This window comes from Pristiophorus japonicus, chromosome 28 (genome assembly GCF_044704955.1).
Source record: "Pristiophorus japonicus isolate sPriJap1 chromosome 28, sPriJap1.hap1, whole genome shotgun sequence".
Taxonomy (NCBI): domain Eukaryota; kingdom Metazoa; phylum Chordata; class Chondrichthyes; family Pristiophoridae; genus Pristiophorus; species Pristiophorus japonicus.
In genome coordinates, this window is record NC_092004.1 from 12756423 (window position 1) to 12775362 (window position 18940).

Consider the following 18940-nt stretch of genomic DNA (forward strand, 5'->3'; position numbering starts at 1 on the left):
CCATTATAATTAGGCTTCCATTACGTTCTTGCACGACATCACCCAAAGAAACCTAGTTGATCACAGCACAGATATCAGTTAATTTATTGCCAGTGCGAAAAAATACATATTTTGATCTTCGCAACGTGTACAAGACCACTGCCTGGATCGTGGGCAGTGATAATGGAACATAAGCATTAAGTTTTCGGTATCATTATACTTTACATCAACACAACCTGAGCTCCGAGATGTGTTTGGGACCCATTGCCCCGAAATGAGGACAGAGTGGGCGGGGCAATTCCTTCCGGGGTCAGGTTTTCTTTCAAAAAGGTGTGAGAAAACTTTGCTTCGTTCACTGTCCGGCCGAAATAGTTCAGTTGGGAAAGCGTTTGACTGAAGATCCAGATGGTTCCTGGCTCAATCCCGTGTTTCAGCAATTTTTGGTTATTTCACGTCCCCTTCATTCTAAGTTAAGTGGCTGATGTTATATCGGGACAGTGGGCTGTTCAGAGGTTGCGTGATAATAATTTTCAACTTGAATTGTTTTTACATTTAGCGCTCTTTTTCTGTTACGTTCTATTTACACTCTGCGCAGTGTTGTAGATGAACAGTGAACAATGTTTAAGCGATGTGATGTGTTCAATGTTTATGCAGTAAATCTGTCACCCAGTGTGAGTCGGAAACACAAATCCCCGCAGACTGAGTTTTCATGCAACTTTAACCTACTTCGTGGCCGGTTGGCTCAGTTGGTTAGAGCGTGGTGCTAATAACGCCAAGGTCGCCGGTTCGATATCCGTACGGCCAATTCCTGTGTCTTTCATAATTTTTATTCGGTTTTTAGTCACATTTAAACTCAAATCTTTATAATGAAACAAATCCACACAGAATCCCAAGGGTTGGGAATTATTTGAATTAACAGTCATTGCTTTTTTGCCGACGTGGTGGAGAGGCACATCTTTCTGTTTATTTGGGTTTCTTGGTTTGCTGATAAACGATGAACCGGAGACCCGTTCCCGTAAATGCTCATAAGTAGGAACAGACAGACAGAACGGTTCTGTCGCCTGGAGATGGGCAAAAGGCTGCAGTTCAGGACAAAAACACCAAATGAAATGTTCACCCTGCACCGAGAGTGAAAAATCCTGAGAAAAGGACAGATGAAATAGATTTCAGTGGATGCCTACCCGCACGTGATGCTGTGGATGCGAGGATATATCTTTGGTGTTGTCCACAAAAAATGCCATTTGCTACGAACAATTTTACCTGGCGCGAATGTGGTGAGAATTTGGAAGGAGCAAGCAGGAAAGACTGTGTTGTTCTGCTTGTTGGCAAGCACATGTGTAGTAGCTTCCCTGGTGGTCTAGTGGTTAGGATTCGGCGCTTTCACCGCTGCGGCCCGGGTTCGATTCCCGGTCAGGGAAAATTGTATTTTCGGCCGTATAACTGCAAGGCTGTTGCTGAACAAATTTACATCTCACTGCACTCTTGCTGCCCCAACCATCAGCAGCGCATCATTCGTTGTCGTAATGCAGCAGACACTTCTGTGCCTTCCGTTTTAAAGTGAGCAGTAAATGACGAGATATCGCTCAACAAGTGCTGATTGAGACCGTAAATGGTGCCAATCATGGCTAACTTTAGTCTTCCCTGTACATCTTTGCGGCACGTCACTCTAGCTTACCATCAGTTAATGCATTGCCAGTGTGGAAATATTCAGCATTTTAAACTTAGCAACGTGTGCTAGACTGCAATCAGTGGATGCCTGGTCCATGGGCACTGACAACTTATCCTGAGCATTCATTTGGCCTGGGCCCCTCCTATATTGCACATTGGCTCACTGTGTGTCTATGTTTAGCGTTCACAGGCGATTTACAAGCTCTGAATTTCCCAGCAGAGAATTCATGGAGTGCTTGATCCAACCGATATTCAACATCACTATTGTTAAATCTCTCCTTGATTCGCGACACTTATCTCTCTTCAGCATAGCATTGCTGTGGACTGAACCTGTTATAATTTTACCTTGGCTCAGGGGCAGTGCGGCTAAGTGGGACGTCGGCCGGTCTCCCTTTCACAGCCCATCAGTGTCGAGAAAAGAACGGGGTATTTTACTGACATTTTACGTTCTCAAACTGTTATAAACTCTCCAGTATATGTCACTCTGTCTTCAAGACGGTGAGATCGAGCCTGTTGTGCAAGCTTTGTTTCTTTATGAACACTACAGCAGAACATTAAATCAACATATGGAACTAGAATTGCTGATTGACACTGTAAGTTTGCCAACATTTAACTGCAGTGTGAGAACAATCACCATTATAATTAGGCTTCCATTACGTTCTTGCACGACATCACCCAAAGAAACCTAGTTGATCACAGCACAGATATCAGTTAATTCATTGCCAGTGCGAAAAAATACATATTTTGATCTTCGCAACGTGTACAAGACCACTGCCTGGATCGTGGGCAGTGATAATGGAACATGAGCATTAAGTTTTCGGTATCATTATACTTTACATTAACACAACCTGAGCTCCGAGATGTGTTTGGGACCCATTGCCCCGAAATGAGGACAGAGTGGGCGGGGCAATTCCTTCCGGGGTCAGGTTTTCTTTCAAAAAGGTGTGAGAAAACTTTGCTTCGTTCACTGTCCGGCCGAAATAGTTCAGTTGGGAAAGCGTTTGACTGAAGATCCAGATGGTTCCTGGCTCAATCCCGTGTTTCAGCAATTTTTGGTTATTTCGCGTTCCCTTCCTTCTAAGGGAAGTGGCTGATTTTATATCGGGACAGTGGGCTGTTCAGCGGTTGCGTGATAATAATTTTCAACTTGAATTGTTTTTAGATTTAGCGCTCTTTTTCTGTTACGTTCTATTTACACTCTGCGCAGTGTTGTAGATGAACAGTGAACACTGTTTAAGCGATGTGATGTGTTCAATGTTTATGCAGTAAATCTGTCACCCAGTGTGAGTCGGAAACACAAATCCCCGCAGACTGAGTTTTCATGCAACTTTAACCCACTGTGTGGCTGGTTAGCTCAGTTGGTTAGAGCGTGGTGCTAATAACGTCAAGGTCGCCGGTTCGATATCCGTACGGCCAATTCCAGTATTTTTCATAATTTTTATTCGGTTTTTAGTCACGTTTAAACTCAAATTTTTATAATGAAACAAATCCACACAGAATCCCAAGGGTTGGGAATTATTTGAATTAACAGTCATTGCTTCTTTGCCGACGTGGTGGAGAGGCACATCTTTCTGTTTATTTGTGTTTCTTGGTTTGCTGATAAACAATGAACCGGAGACCCGTTCCCGTAAATGCTCATAAGTAGGAACAGACAGACAGAACGGTTCTGTCGCCTGGAGATGGGCAAAAGGCTGCAGTTCAGGACAAAAACACCAAATGAAATGTTCACCCTGCACCGAGAGTGAAAAATCCTGAGAAAAGGACAGATGAAATAGATTTCAGTGGATGCCTACCCGCACGTGATGCTGTGGATGCGAGGATATATCTTTGGTGTTGTCCACAAAAAATGCCATTTGCTACGAACAGTTTTACCTGGCGCGAATGTGGTGAGAATTTGGAAGGAGCAAGCAGGAAAGACTGTGTTGTTCTGCTTGTTGGCAATCACATGTGTAGCAGCTTCCCTGGTGGTCTAGTGGTTAGGATTCGGCGCTTTCACCGCTGCGGCCCGGGTTCGATTCCCGGTCAGGGAAAATTGTATTTTCGGCCGTTTGAACTGCAAGGCTGTTGCTGAACAAATTTACATCTCACTGCACTCTTGCTGCCCCAACCATCAGCAGCGCATCATTCGTTGTCGTAATGCAGCAGACACTTCTGTGCCTTCCGTTTTAAAGTGAGCAGTAAATGACGAGATATCGCTCAACAAGTGCTGATTGAGACCGTAAATGGTGCCAATCATGGCTAACTTTAGTCTTCCCTGTACATCTTTGCGGCACGTCACTCTAGCTTACCATCAGTTAATGCATTGCCAGTGTGGAAATATTCAGCATTTTAAACTTAGCAACGTGTGCTAGACTGGAATCAGTGGATGCCTGGGCCATGGGCACTGACAACTTATCCTGAGCATTCATTTGGCCTGGGCCCCTCCTATATTGCACATTGGCTCACTGCGTGTCTATGTTTAGCGTTCACAGGCGATTTACAAGCTCTGAATTTCCCAGCAGAGAATTCATGGAGTGCTTGATCCAACCGATATTCAACATCACTATTGTTAAATCTCTCCTTGATTCGCGACACTTATCTCTCTTCAGCATAGCATTGCTGTGGACTGAACCTGTTATAATTTCACCTTGGCTCAGGGGCAGTGCGGCTAAGTCTCCCTTTCACAGCCCATCAGTGTCGAGAAAAGAACGGGGTATTTTACTGACATTTTATGTTCTCAAACAGTTGTAAACTCTCCAGTATATTTCACTCTGTCTTCAAGACGGTGAGATCGAGCCTGTTGTGCAAGCTTTGTTTCTTTATGAACACTACAGCAGAACATTAAATCAACATATGGAACTAGATTTGCTGATTGACACTGTAAGTTTGCCAACATTTAACTGCAGTGTGAGAACAATCACCATTATAATTAGGCTTCCATTACGTTCTTGCACGACATCACCCAAAGAAACCTAGTTGATCACAGCACAGATATCAGTTAATTTATTGCCAGTGCGAAAAAATACATATGTTGATCTTCGCAACGTGTACAAGACCACTGCCTGGATCGTGGGCAGTGATAATGGAACATGAGCATTAAGTTTTCGGTATCATTATACTTTACATTACCACAACCTGAGCTCCGAGATGTGTTTGGGACCCATTGCCCCGAAATGAGGACAGAGTGGGCGGGGCAATTCCTTCCGGGGTCAGGTTTTCTTTCAAAAAGGTGTGAGAAAACTTTGCTTCGTTCACTGTCCGGCCGAAATAGTTCAGTTGGGAAAGCGTTTGACTGAAGATCCAGATGGTTCCTGGCTCAATCCCGTGTTTCAGCAATTTTTGGTTATTTCGCGTTCCCTTCCTTCTAAGGGAAGTGGCTGATTTTATATCGGGACAGTGGGCTGTTCAGCGGTTGCGTGATAATAATTTTCAACATGAATTATTTTTAGATTTAGCGTTCTTTTTCTGTTACGTTCTATTTACACTCTGCGCAGTGTTGTAGATGAACAGTGAACAATGTTTAAGCGATGTGATGTGTTCAATGTTTATGCAGTAAATCTGTCACCCAGTGTGAGTCGGAAACACAAATCCCCGCAGACTGAGTTTTCATGCAACTTTAACCCACTGTGTGGCCGGTTAGCTCAGTTGGTTAAAGCGTGGTGCTAATAACGCCAAGGTCGCCGGTTCGATATCCGTACGGCCAATTCCAGTGTTTTTCATAATTTTTATTCGGTTTTTAGTCACGTTTAAACTCAAATCTTTATAATGAAACAAATCCACACAGAATCCCAAGGGTTGGGAATTATTTGAATTAACAGTCATTGCTTCTTTGCCGACGTGGTGGAGAGGCACATCTTTCTGTTTATTTGTGTTTCTTGGTTTGCTGATAAACGATGAACCGGAGACCCGTTCCCGTAAATGCTCATAAGTAGGAACAGACAGATAGAACGGTTCTGTCGCCTGGAGATGGGCAAAAGGCTGCAGTTGAGGACAAAAACACCAAATCAAATGTTCACCCTGCACCGAGAGTGAAAAATCCTGAGAAAAGGACAGATGAAATAGATTTCAGTGGATGCCTACCCGCACGTGATGCTGTGGATGCGAGGATATATCTTTGGTGTTGTCCACAAAAAATGCCATTTGCTACGAACAGTTTTACCTGGCGCGAATGTGGTGAGAATTTGGAAGGAGCAAGCAGGAAAGACTGTGTTGTTCTGCTTGTTGGCAAGCACATGTGTAGCAGCTTCCCTGGTGGTCTAGTGGTTAGGATTCGGCGCTTTCACCGCTGCGGCCCGGGTTCGATTCCCGGTCAGGGAACATTGTATTTTCGGCCGTTTGAACTGCAAGGCTGTTGCTGAACAAATTTACATCTCACTGCACCCCAACCATCAGCAGCGCATCATTCGTTGTCGTAATGCAGCAGACACTTCTGTGCCTTCCGTTTTCAAGTGAGCAGTAAATGACGAGATATCGCTCAACAAGTGCTGATTGAGACCGTAAATGGTGCCAATCATGGCTAACTTTCGTTTTCCCTGTACATCTTTGCGGCACGTCACTCTAGCTTACCATCAGTTAATGCATTGCCAGTGTGGAAATATTCAGCATTTTAAACTTTGCAACGTGTGCTAGACTGGAATCAGTGAATGCCTGGGCCATGGGCACTGACAACTTATCCTGAGCATTCATTTGGCATGGGCCCCTCCTATATTCAACATTGGCTCACTGTGTGTCTATGTTTAGCGTTCACAGGCGATTTACAAGCTCTGAATTTCCCAGCAGAGAATTCATGTAGTGCTTGATCCAACCGATATTCAACATCACTATTGTTAAACCTCTCCTTGATTCGCGACACTTATTTCTCTTCAGCATAGCATTGCTATGGACTGAACCTGTTATAATTTCACCTTGGCTCAGGGGCAGTGCGGCTAAGTGGGACGTCGGCCGGTCTCCCTTTCACAGCCCATCAGTGTCGAGAAAAGAACGGGGTATTTTACTGACATTTTACGTTCTCAAACAGTTATAAACTCTCCAGTATATTTCACTCTGTCTTCAAGACGGTGAGATCGAGCCTGTTGTGCAAGCTTTGTTTCTTTATGAACACTACAGCAGAACATTAAATCAACATATGGAACTAGAATTGCTGATTGACACTGTAAGTTTGCCAACATTTAACTGCAGTGTGAGAACAATCACCATTATAATTAGGCTTCCATTACGTTCTTGCACGACATTAGTTGATCACAGCACAGATATCAGTTAATTCATTGCCAGTGCGAAAAAATACATATTTTGATCTTCGCAACGTGTACAAGACCACTGCTTGGATCGTGGGCAGTGATAACGGAACATGAGCATTAAGTTTTCGGTATCATTATACTTTACATTAACACAACCTGAGCTCCGAAATGTGTTTGGGACCCATTGCCCCGAAATGAGGACAGAGTGGGCGGGGCAATTCCTTCCGGGGTCAGGTTTTCTTTCAAAAAGGTGTGAGAAAACTTTGCTTCGTTCACTGTCCGGCCGAAATAGTTCAGTTGGGAAGGCGTTTGACTGAAGATCCAGATGGTTCCTGGCTCAATCCCGTGTTTCAGCAATATTTGGTTATTTCACGTTCCCTTCATTCGAAGGGAAGTGGCTGATTTTATATCGGGACAGCGGGCTGTTCAGCGGTTGCTTGATAATAATTTTCAACATGAATTGTTTTTAGATTTAGCGCTCTTTTTCTGTTACGTTCTATTTACACTCTGCGCAGTGTTGTAGATGAACAGTGAACAATGTTTAAGCGATGTGATGTGTTCAATGTTTATGCAGTAAATCTGTCACCCAGTGTGAGTCGGAAACACAAATCCCCGCAGACTGAGTTTTCATGCAACTTTAACCCACTCCGTGGCCGGTTGGCTCCGTTGGTTAGAGCGTGGTGCTAATAGCGCCAAGGTCGCCGGTTCGATATCCGTACGGCCAATTCTAGTGTTTTTCATAATTTGTATTCGGTTTTTAGTCACGTTTAAAATCAAATCTTTATAATGAAACAAATCCACACAGAATCCCAAGGGTTGGGAATTATTTGAATTAGCAGTCATTGCTTCTTTGCCGACGTGGTGGAGAGGCACATCTTTCTGTTTATTTGTGTTTCTTGGTTTGCTGATATACGATGAACCGGAGGCCCGTTCCCGTAAATGCTCATAAGTCGGAACAGACAGACAGAACGGTTCTGTCGCCTGGAGATGGGCAAAAGGCTGCAGTTCAGGACAAAACCACCAAATGAAATGTTCACCCTGCACCGAGAGTGAAAAATCCCGAGAAAAGGACAGATGAAATAGATTTCAGTGGATGCCTACCCGCACGTGATGCTGTGGATGCGAGGATATATCTTTGGTGTTTTCCACAAAAAATGGCATTTGCGACGAACAGTTTTACCTGACGCGAATGTGGTGAGAATTTGGAAGGAGCAAGCAGGAAAGACAGTGTTGGTCTGCTTGTTGGCAAGCACATGTGTCGCAGCTTCCCTGGTGGTCTAGTGGTTAGGATTCGGCGCTTTCACCGCTGCGGCCCGGGTTCGATTCCCGGTCAGGGAACATTGTATTTTCGGCAGTTTGAACTGCAAGGCTGTTGCTGAACAAATTTACATCTCACTGCACTCTTGCTGCTTCAACCATCAGCAGCGCATCATTCGTTGTCGTAATGCAGCAGACACTTCTGTGCCTTCCGTTTTAAAGTGAGCAGTAAATGACGAGATATCGCTCAACAAGTGCTGATTGAGACCGTAAATGTTGCCAATCATGGCTAACTTTAGTCTTCCCTGTACATCTTTGCGGCACGTCACTCTAGCTTACCATCAGTTAATGCATTGCCAGTGTGGAAATATTCTGCATTTTAAACTTAGCAACGTGTGCAAGACTGGAATCAGTGAATGCCTGGGCCATGGGCACTGACAACTTATCCTGAGCATTCATTTGGCCTGGGCCCCTCCCATATTGCACATTGGCTCACTGTGTGTCTATGTTTAGCGTTCACAGGCGATTTACAAGCTCTGAATTTCCCAGCAGAGAATTCATGGAGTGCTTGATCCAACCGATATTCAACATCACTATTGTTAAACCTCTCCTTGATTCGCGACACTTATTTCTCTTCAACATAGCATTGCTATGGACTGAACCTGTTATAATTTCACCTTGGCTCAGGGGCAGTGCGGCTAAGTGGGACGTCGGCCGGTCTCCCTTTCACAGCCCATCAGTGTCGAGAAAAGTACGGGGTATTTTACTGACATTTTACGTTCTCAAACAGTTATAAACTCTCCAGTATATTTCACTCTGTCTTCAAGACGGTGAGAAACTAGTTGATCACAGCACAGATATCAGTTAATTCATTGCCAGTGCGAAAAAATACATATTTTGATCTTCGCAACGTGTACAAGATCACTTCCTGGATCGTGGGCAGTGATAACGGAACATGAGCATTAAGTTTTCGGTATCATTATACTTTACATTAACACAACCTGAGCTCCGAAATGTGTTTGGGACCCATTGCCCCGAAATGAGGACAGAGTGGGCGGAGCAATTCCTTCCGGGGTCAGGTTTTCTTTCAAAAAGGTGTGAGAAAACTTTGCATCGTTCCCTGTCCGGCCGAAATAGTTCAGTTGGGAAGGCGTTTGACTGAAGATCCAGATGGTTCCTGGCTCAATCCCGTGTTTCATCAATTTTTGGTTGTTTCGCTTTCCCGTCAATCTTACGGTAGGGGCAGATTTTATATCGGGACAGTGGGCTGTTCAGCGGTTGCGTGATAATAATTTTCAACAAGAATTTTTTTAGATTTAGCGCTATTTTTCTGTGACGCTCTATTTACACTCTGCGCAGTGTTGTAGATGAAAAGTGAACAATATTTAAGCGATGTGATGTGTTCAATGTTTATGCAGGAAATTAGTCACACAGTGTGAGTCGGAAACACAATCCCCGCAGACTGAGCTTTCACGCAACTTTAACACAATTTGTGGCCTGTTAGCTCAGTTGGTTGGAGCGTGGTGCTAATAACGCCACGGTCGCGGGTTCGATCCCCGTGTGGGCCATTCCAGTGTTTTTCATAATTATTATACGGTATTTCGTCACGTTCAAAATCAAATCTTTATAATGAAACAAATCCACACAGAATCCCAAGAGTTGGGAATTATTTGGAATAACAATCATTGCTTCTTTGCCGACAGAGTGGAGAGGCACATCGTTCTGTTTATTTGTGTTTCTTGGTTTGCTGATAAACGATGAACCGGAGGCCTGTTCCCGTAAATGCTCATAAGCAAGAACAGACAGACAGAACGGTTCTGTCGCCTGGAGATGTGCAAAAGGCTGCAGTTCAGGACAAAAACACCAAATGAAATGTTCACCCGGCACCGAGAGTGAAAAATCCCGAGAAAAGGACAGAATGAAATAGATTTCATAGAAACATAGAAACAAAGAAAATAGGTGCAGGAGTCCGCCATTCGTCCTTTCTCGCCTGCACCGGCATTCAATGAGTTAATGGCTGAACATTCAACTTCAGTACCCCATTCCTGCTTTCTCACCATACCCCTTGATTCCCCTAGTAGTAAGGACTCCATCTGAATCATTTTTTAATATATTTAGTGAATTGGCTTCAACAACTTTCTGTGGTAGAGAATTCCACAGGTTCACCACTCTCTGGGTGAAGAAATTCCTCCTCATCTCGGTCCTAAATGGCTTACCCGTTATCCTTAGACTGTGGCCCCTGGTTCTGGACTTCCCAAACATTGGGAACATTCTTCCTGCATCTAACCTGTCTAACCCCGTCAGAATTTTAAACGTTTCTACGATGTCCCCTCTCATTCTTCTGAACTCCAGTGAAAACAAGCCCACTTGATCCAGTCTTTCTTGATAGGTCTGTCCCGCCATCCCGGGAATAAGTCTGGTGAACCTTCGCTGCACTCCCTCAATAGCAAGAATATCCTTCCTCAGGTTAGGAGACCAAAACTGTACACAATACTGCAGGTGTGGCCTCACCAATGCCCTGTACAACTGTAGCAACACCAGCCTGCCCCTGAACTCAAGTCCCCTCGCTATGAAGGCCAACATGCCATTTGATTTCTTAAATTCCTGCTGTACCTGCATGCCAACCTTCAATGACTGATGTAGCATGACACCCAGGTATCGTTGCACCTCCCCTTTTCCTAATCTGTCACCATTCAGGTTATAGTCTGTCTCTCTGTTTTTACCACCAAAGTGGATAACCTCACATTTATCCACATTATACTTCATCTGCCATGAATTTGCCCACTCACCTAAGCTATCCAAGTCGCTCTGCAGCCTCATAGCATCCTCCTCGCAGCTCACACTGTCACCCAAGTTAGTGTCATCCGCAAATGTGGAGATACTACATTTAATCCCTTCGTCTAAATCATTAACATACAGAGTAAGCAGCTGGGGCCCCAGCATAGAATCTTGCGTTACCCCACTAGTCACTGCCTGCCATTCTGAAAAGTCCCCATTTACTCCGACTCTTTGCTTCCTGTCTGACAACCAGTTCTCAATCCATGTCAGCACACTACCCCCAATCCCATGTGCTTTAACTTTGCACATTAATCTCTTGCGTGGGACCTTGTCGAAAGCCTTCTGAAAGTCCAAATATACCACATCAACTGGTTCTCCCTTGTCCACTCTCCTGGAAACATCCTCAAAAAATTCCAGAAGATTTGTCAAGCATGATTTCCCTTTCACAAATCCATGTTGACTTGGATTTATGATATCACGTCTTTCCAAATGCACTGCAATGACATCCTTAATAATTGATTCCATCATTTTACTCACTACCGATGTCAGGCTGACTGGTCCATAATTCCCTGTTATCTCTCTCCCTCCTTTTTTTTAAAGTGGGGTTACATTGGCTACCCTCCACTCCATAGGAACTGATCCAGAGTCAATGGAATGTTGGAAAATGACTGTCAATGCATCAACTATTTCCAAGGCCACTTCCTAAAGTACTCTGGGATGCAGTCCATCAGGCCCTGGGGATTTATCGGCCTTCAATCCCATCAATTTCCCCAACACAATTTCCTGACTGATACGGATTTCCCTCAGATCTTCCTCCTTACTAGACCCTCCGACCCCTTTTATATCTGGAAGGTTGTTTGTGTCCTCCTCAGTGAATACCGAACCAAAGTACTTGTTCAATTGGTCCGCCATTTCCTTGTTCCCCGTTTTGACTTCCCCTGATTCTGACTGCAGGGGACCTACGTTTGTCTTTACTAACCTTTTTCTCTTTACATATCTATATAAACTTTTGCAATCCGTCTTAATGTTCCCTGCAAGCTTCTTCTCGTACTCGATTTTCCCTGCCCTAATCAAACCCTTTGTCCTCCTCTGCTGAATTTTAAATTTCTCCCAGTCCCCGGGTTCGCTGCTATTTCTGGCCAATTTGTATGCCACTTCCTTGGCTTTAATACTATCCCTGATTTCCCTTGATAGCCACGGTTGAACCACCTTCCCTTTTTTATTTTTACGCCAGACAGCAATGTACAATTGTTGTAGTTCATCCATGCGGTCTCAAAATGTCTGCCATTGCCCATCCACAGTCAACCCCTTCAGTATCATTCGCCAATCTATCCTTGCCAATTCACTCCTCATACCTTCAAAGTTACCTTTCTTTAAGTTCTGGACCATGGTCTCTGAATTAACTGTTTCATTCTCCATCCTAATGCAGAATTCCACCATATTATGGTCACTCTTCCCCAAGCGGTGTCGCACAACGAGATTGCTAATTAATCCTCTCTCATTACACAACACCCAGTCTAAGATGGCCTCTACCCGAGTTGGTTCCTCGACATAATGGTCTAAAAAACCATCCTTTATGCTCTCCAGGAAATCCTCCCCCACCTATTGCTTCCAGTTTGGTTAACCCAATCTATGTGCATATTAAAGTCACCCATTATAACTGCTGCACCTTTATTGCATGCACCCCTAATTTCATGTTTGATGCCCTCACCAACATCACTACTACTGTTTGGAGGTCTGTAAACAAGTCCCACTAACGTTTTTTGCCCTTTGGTAATCTGCAACTCTACCCATATAGATTCCATATCATCCAAGCTAATGTCCTTCCGAACTATTGCCTTAATTTCCTCCTTAACCAGCAAAGCTAGCCCACCTCCTTTTCCTTTTATTCTATCATTCCTGAATGTTGAATACGCATGGATGTTGAGTTCCCAGCCCTGATCATCCTGGAGCCACGTCTCCGGAATCCCAATCACAACAAATTTGTTAACATCTATTTGCACAGTTAATTCATGCACTTATTGCGGATACTCCTTGCTTTAAGACACAAAGCCTTCAGGTTTGTTTTTTTAAAACCCTTTGTCCTTTTAGAATTTTGCTGTACTGTGGCCCTTTTTGTTCTTTGCCTTGGGTTTCTCTGCCCTCCACTTTTCCTCATCTCCTTTCTGTCTTTTGCTTTTGCCTCCTTTTTGTTTCCCTCTGTCTCCCTGCATTGGTTCCCATCCCCCTGCCATATTAGTTTAAATCCTCCCCAACAGCACAATAAACACTCCCCCTAGGACATTGGTTCCGGTCCTGCCCAGGTGCATCGTTTCAGTGGATGCCTATCCGCACGTGATGTTGTGGATGCGCGGACATATCTTTGGTGTTGTCCACAAAAAATGCCATTTGCTACGAACAGTTTTACCTGGCGCGAATGTGGTGAGAATTTGGAAGGAGCAAGCACTCCCCCACCCACAATAGGTTAGGTAGAGATTGCACTATGCTTTTGTCATGAAGATAACCATAGCCAGCCTCAACATCAACGGCGGTCGAGAGGCACACCGTAGATTTAACAATTTTTCGGTCCTGCGGGAGGGGAAATATGCGGTGTGCTTCCTGCAAGAGACACACACCGTTCCGGGTGACGAAGCCACGTGGCGCCTGGAATGGCAAGGAGAGGTCCGCATGAGCCACCTCACTACCACTTCTTGTGAGATGGCCATCTTGGGTTTCGAGGAGCCCATGCCAGTCCGCTTGCTGCACATCACGGTTCGCCTGGGGGAAGTGCCACTCCATCTCGTGAACGTATATACCCCTCAGCCCGGCCAGCAGCAAACATGCTTCTTCGAAGAAGTTTCCGCTCTTCTTGGATCCGTCGACGTCAGCGAATGCATTGATCTCGGGGGGGATTTTAACTGCACCCTCGAGGCGAGGGACCGCTCCGGTGCCCCACAGAGCATGACGGTGATCGAGAAGTTGAGGGACCTGGTTGGGTCCTTCGACTTGGTAGGACCTTTGGCGAAATGTCCATCCCGACTTCAGTGCCTTTACTTGGGTGAGACCTGGAGTAGGATGGTCCAGAGTCGACCGCCTTTCCGACTCTCAGGCTTACGTTTCCTGCGTTCCGGCGGCTTCCATGCGGCCGGTGCCGTGTTCGGACCACCACCTAGTGTGGGCGGAGCTCGCTTCACTCCGCGCGAGGACGGGGTCCGCGTACTGACATTTTAACAACCAGCTGCTGTAGGACGTGCGGTTCCAGGACTCGTTCCGTTCTTTCTGGGCCGACTGGAGAAAGAAGCAGGGGGGCTTCCCCTCCTTGAGGCTATGGTGGGACGTGTGCAAGGCTCACGTCCATGTCTTCTGTCAAGAGTATGCGAGGGGGTCGACCAAGAGGCGGGCGGCCAGGGTCGGGCGCCTAGAAAAAGAGGTGCTCGACCTGGAATCCTATCTCGGACAAGTCGTCGAGGACCCGGCCCTGCGGACGGAGTTTGAAGTGAAGAAGGCCGCGCTGAAGGACGTGCAGTTCGTCGGGTCCATAGGCGCATTCGTGAGGTCCCGGATCCGGTTCCTGCGGAATCTGGACCGTGTCTCCTCCTTCATCAACTCGTTGGAAAAAAGACAGGTTGTCCGTAAGCAGCTCTTGACACTGCTGGCCGATGACGTCTCTCTCGTCTCGGATCTGGAGGGCGGCATCAACAGGGCCCGAAACTATGACGTGGCTCTATTCTCTCCGGAGCCGTCCAGCGAGGAAGAGCGTAGAGTTTTGTGGGAGGACCTGCTGAAGGTCGGCCCGGATGGCGCCGCAAATCTGTTAGCTTCACTAAGCGTGGCGGAGCTAACCGGCACTCACGACCTGCACACGAGGGGAAAAGACCCGGGGCTGGACGGGCTGACCGTGGAGTTCCACAGGGCGTTCTGGGACGTCCTGGGGGGCGACTACGCGCGGGTCCTGGGGGAAAGTCTGGCGACCGGCGAGATACCCCTCTCTTGGTGCAGGGCAGTCATCGTCCTGCTGCTGAAGAAGGGCGATCTCCGCCTCCTTAAGAACTGGCGCCTGGTCTCTCTCCTCAGCACGAACTACAAAATCTTTGCCAGGGCGATGTCTGCTCGCCTTGGCGCCGTGCTGGACCACATGATCCACCCCGACCAGTCCTACACGGTCCGGGCCGGACACTCCATGATAACATCCATCTGGTCTGGGACCTCATTCATTATTCCCAGACGGCTGGTCTGTCGATCGCCTTCCTATCTCTCGAACAAGAGAAGGCATTCTACAGGGTGGATCACGATTATCTGTTCGGAACTCTGTGCTCTTTCAGGTTCGGGATGCATTTCGTCGCCCGGATCCAACTTTTGTATGCCGCAGCGGATGTCTGATTAAGGTTAACGGGTCCTTGACGGCGCCCCTTCGCTTTCGGAGATGGGTGCACCAGGGATGCCCCATTTCCGGCCATTTATATCCCTTTTGCGTGGAGCCTTTCCTGTGCCTCCTGTGGACGAGGTTGACGGAACTGACTCTGCAAGGACCGGGCGTGGAGGTCGTCCTCTCGGCTTACGCTGATGACGTGGTCCTCACGGTAGAGTATCCCGCTGACCTGCGGAGGATGCGTGAGTGCCAGGACATTTACTCGGCCGCATCCTCCGCCAGGATCAAATGGGAGAAATGTTCCAGACTCCTGTTGGGTCAGTGGCGGGTGGACTCAATGCCGGAGGAGCTCAGGCCTTTTGCCTAGAGCACGATCCATCTCCTCTATCTGGGAGTCAACCTTAGCCCCAACGAGGAAGCCTAGCCGGTGAACTGGCAAGAGCTGGAGGGCAAGGTCGCCGCTCACCTCGGACGCTGGACAAGACTGCACCGAGTGCTGTCCTACAGGGGTCGAGCGCAAGTCCTAAACCAGCTGGTGGCCGCTATGCTGTGGTACCGGCTGGTCACTTTGACCCCTCCTCCTGCGTTCGTCGCCAAGATACAGAAGAAGCTGGTGGACTTCTTCTGGAACAACAGGAAGCACTGGGTCTCTGCCGCGGTCTTCAGTCTCCCGCTTAGGGAGGGCGGTCAGTCGTTGGTGTGCGTCAGCGCCTAGCTAGCGACTTTCCATCTTCAGGCTCTGCAGAGATACCTTTACGTCGAGCCCCCTCCTCGGCGGCGTGCGCTGGCGACGTATTTCTTCCGCCAGCAGCACGGCCTCAATTGCGACACGCAGCTCCTGTTTGTGAGATCGGGGGGCATCAGGACCACCGTCCAGGAGCTGCCTGCCTTTTACAAGGAACTCACCAGGGTCTGGAACAAAGTCTCCACCAAGCGCAGCTCTCCATCGCCTGGAGTGGCGGCTGTCCTGCAGGTGCCGGTGCTCGGGATTCCGTACCTCCACAACCGAGGTTTTAGGTGGCGGACGGACGAGAAGGCTGTGTCTGGTGAGGTGACCAGGGTCAGGGATCTGCTCGATGGCGGAGGAGCGGGCTGGATGGCGCCAGACATGCTGGCACGGCGCCTAAATTCGGCCGACGACCGCTGCGCGGCCGATGCCATCGAGTCTCTAAAAACAGCTTTGGGCACAGACTCCGTTACGTGTATCGAGGAGGCCCATGCACGTGGGGAGATCCCGTAAAACTGACCCCCGTCCGGACAGAATTCCTCATCGGCGCCCAACTCCGGCACCTCCCTCAGGAGCCGGCGCCTCACAAAATGAGCCGCCTCGGGGAAATCCCCTCCGTGCCTTTCAGTTCCGCATGGAGGGGTTTCGTCTAAGTGCTGCTCCTGCACACATTCAACTTTGCCATCCTCGCCTGCCGTCTGGACACGCCATGACGTACCATCTTGCCATCCGGAGGAGGCGGGGGTCCACGATGGAGTGCACTCGACACAGGAGTCCACCCACTGTTTAAGGCGGACTTGGCCTGGAGGGTGGTGCACGGAGCAGTCCCGTGCAACAAACGTTTTAGCCAATTCACGGGCTCCCAGGCCGCCTGCAATTTCTACGGTCTCGAGGAGTCCATGTTGCACGTTTTTATTGAATGTACGAGGTTGCAGTCCCGGTTCCAATATTTAAAGGGGCTGCTCCTGAAATTCTGGCTGCACTTCAGTCCCACACTCCTGATCATTGGGCACCCTGTGCGGAGGGGAGCGGGTAGTTCCGAGGACATCCTCGTAGGACTGCACCTGGGCACGGCCAAGGGTGCCATCAGCCGGTCGAGGCAGCGGGCGGTCGGGGGGGTCGTTCAGACTGACTGCCTGCCTCTCTTCTGCGCGTACATCCGCGCCAGGGTGTCCTTAGAGATGGAGCACGCGGTGTCCACCGGTACGCTCGCGGCCTTCCTTGAGAGTTTGGCGCCGGAGACATTGGAGTGCATCATCACCTGTGGCAACCAAATTTTAATTTGATTTTATATTTTAAAGTTTAATTTGTTTTAATTGCCGGTTTTTTTTACTGTCCCCCACCCCATTTATAGGGGGCACTTGTAAAAATCACAAAACAAGACAAAAAATAAAGTCAAAGAAAACCCCCCAAAAAAACCAAAAAAAGGGGCAGTTGAAAAATGTTTGGAGTGTCCCCTAGATCGGGGGTCACTTGACCTAATGTTTATGTGTTTCCTCTAAAAGCGTTGTGCGCGTTTTAAGGGGCAGTATCACTGTGCCTCTTCCATCATCATCATCATCATCATCATGGTGGGCAGTCCATGGGGATGGAGGAAGATTTGCTTCCAGTGTAAAGTTGAATTGTCAGGTGACTGAACAGCCCAAGGGAATGGGATTGTGTGTCACAGGTGGGACAGAGAGTGGTTGAGGGAAAAGGAGGGTGGGACAGGTTTAACACTCACTCTTTCCACTGCCTGAGCTTGGTTTCTGCACACTCTCGGCGATGGTCAGCGCCCTCCCGGATACACTTCCTCCACTTTGGACGGTCTGTGACCAGGGATTCCCAGGTGTCGGAGGGGATGTTACATTTTTTCAGCGAGGCTTTGAGGGTGTCCTTGTAACGTTCCCTCTGCCCACCTGGGGCTCGCTGTCCTTGTCGGAGTTCCGAGTGCAGCACTTGCTTTGGGAGTCTGGTGTGGAACATGTTGACAATGTGGCCTGCCCAGCGGAGCTGGTAGAGTGTGGTCAGTACTTTGATGCTGGGGATGTTGTTGTGATCGAGAACACTGACGTTGGTGTGTCTGTCCTGCCAGGGGATGTGTACGATCTTGCGGAGACAGCGTTGGTGGTATTTCTCCAGCGACTTGGGGTGTCTCTGTGCCTGTTTCAATTTGCATTATCTCTGTCCATGTTTAACGGGAGAGGGGTGAAATTTTTCTCATTTGAGTCTCCTGTCAGTGCCCTTGGCTGGCGATAACGGGGTTTAAATGAGTTAGTGACCGGACGCGGTGAGAACAGCACCTCCTGCTAAATCTGTCGTGAGTTTTGAGGTGGCTGTAACAGGTTGCGCCTCACTTTTCTGCACTCCGTGATGCTGATCTTATCGCCGTGCGCAGCGCCCCGGCTCAAACATTGGCTCTCGCCCCCTGGTTCTGACCCAACAGCTTCAGCAGTCGCCGTTCAGTCGGAGGTCGGCTTCTGGAGCGCTATTTACAGGCGCCATCATCCGGTTTACTTTTAATCGTTCATTAATGCTTCTTTTTTAGTTTCACACAGTCTCTGTCGCTGTTTAAAGGGAAAGAGTCGATGTGCCCATTCAAAGGGAATTTCTTTGGATTCTCATATAACTTCACACAGGTATGCCCCAATTTGTGATTTTGCAAACACAACAGGCAGTGAGGTCAGCACCAGTGACACCCAACCTCAATGCTCACATCAGCATCCATCCCATGCTCTACCTGCCCTGGGCCTGTTTGATGGGACAGTTTAGAGGGAGCTTTATTCTGTATCTAACCTGGTCTATACCTGCTCTGCGAGTATTTGATTGAACAGTATTGACGGAGCTTTACTCTGTATCTGTAAATGTCTTGAGAATGTTTGATGGGATAGTGTAGAGGGAGCTTTGCTCTGTATCTAACCCGTGCTGTATCTGCCCTGGGAGTGTTTGATGGGCTGTGTAGAGGGAGCTTTACTCTGTATCTAACCC

General features: G+C 47.7%; 5 non-coding genes across 5 annotated transcripts; all 5 read left to right on the plus strand.

Moving 5' to 3' along the window:
• Positions 1-1325: 1325 nt before the first annotated feature.
• On the plus strand, positions 1326-1397 carry trnae-uuc (transfer RNA glutamic acid (anticodon UUC)). Its single transcript has one exon. It is a non-coding gene; the product is annotated as a tRNA-Glu (tRNA).
• A 2208-nt stretch (positions 1398-3605) lies between these two features.
• Positions 3606-3677, plus strand: trnae-uuc (transfer RNA glutamic acid (anticodon UUC)). Its single transcript has one exon. It is a non-coding gene; the product is annotated as a tRNA-Glu (tRNA).
• A 2194-nt stretch (positions 3678-5871) lies between these two features.
• Positions 5872-5943, plus strand: trnae-uuc (transfer RNA glutamic acid (anticodon UUC)). The gene has a single exon. It is a non-coding gene; the product is annotated as a tRNA-Glu (tRNA).
• Positions 5944-8129: 2186 nt separating this feature from the next.
• On the plus strand, positions 8130-8201 carry trnae-uuc (transfer RNA glutamic acid (anticodon UUC)). The gene has a single exon. It is a non-coding gene; the product is annotated as a tRNA-Glu (tRNA).
• Positions 8202-9614: 1413 nt separating this feature from the next.
• trnai-aau (transfer RNA isoleucine (anticodon AAU)) lies at positions 9615-9688 on the plus strand. Its single transcript has one exon. It is a non-coding gene; the product is annotated as a tRNA-Ile (tRNA).
• The last annotated feature ends 9252 nt before the right edge of the window (positions 9689-18940 follow it).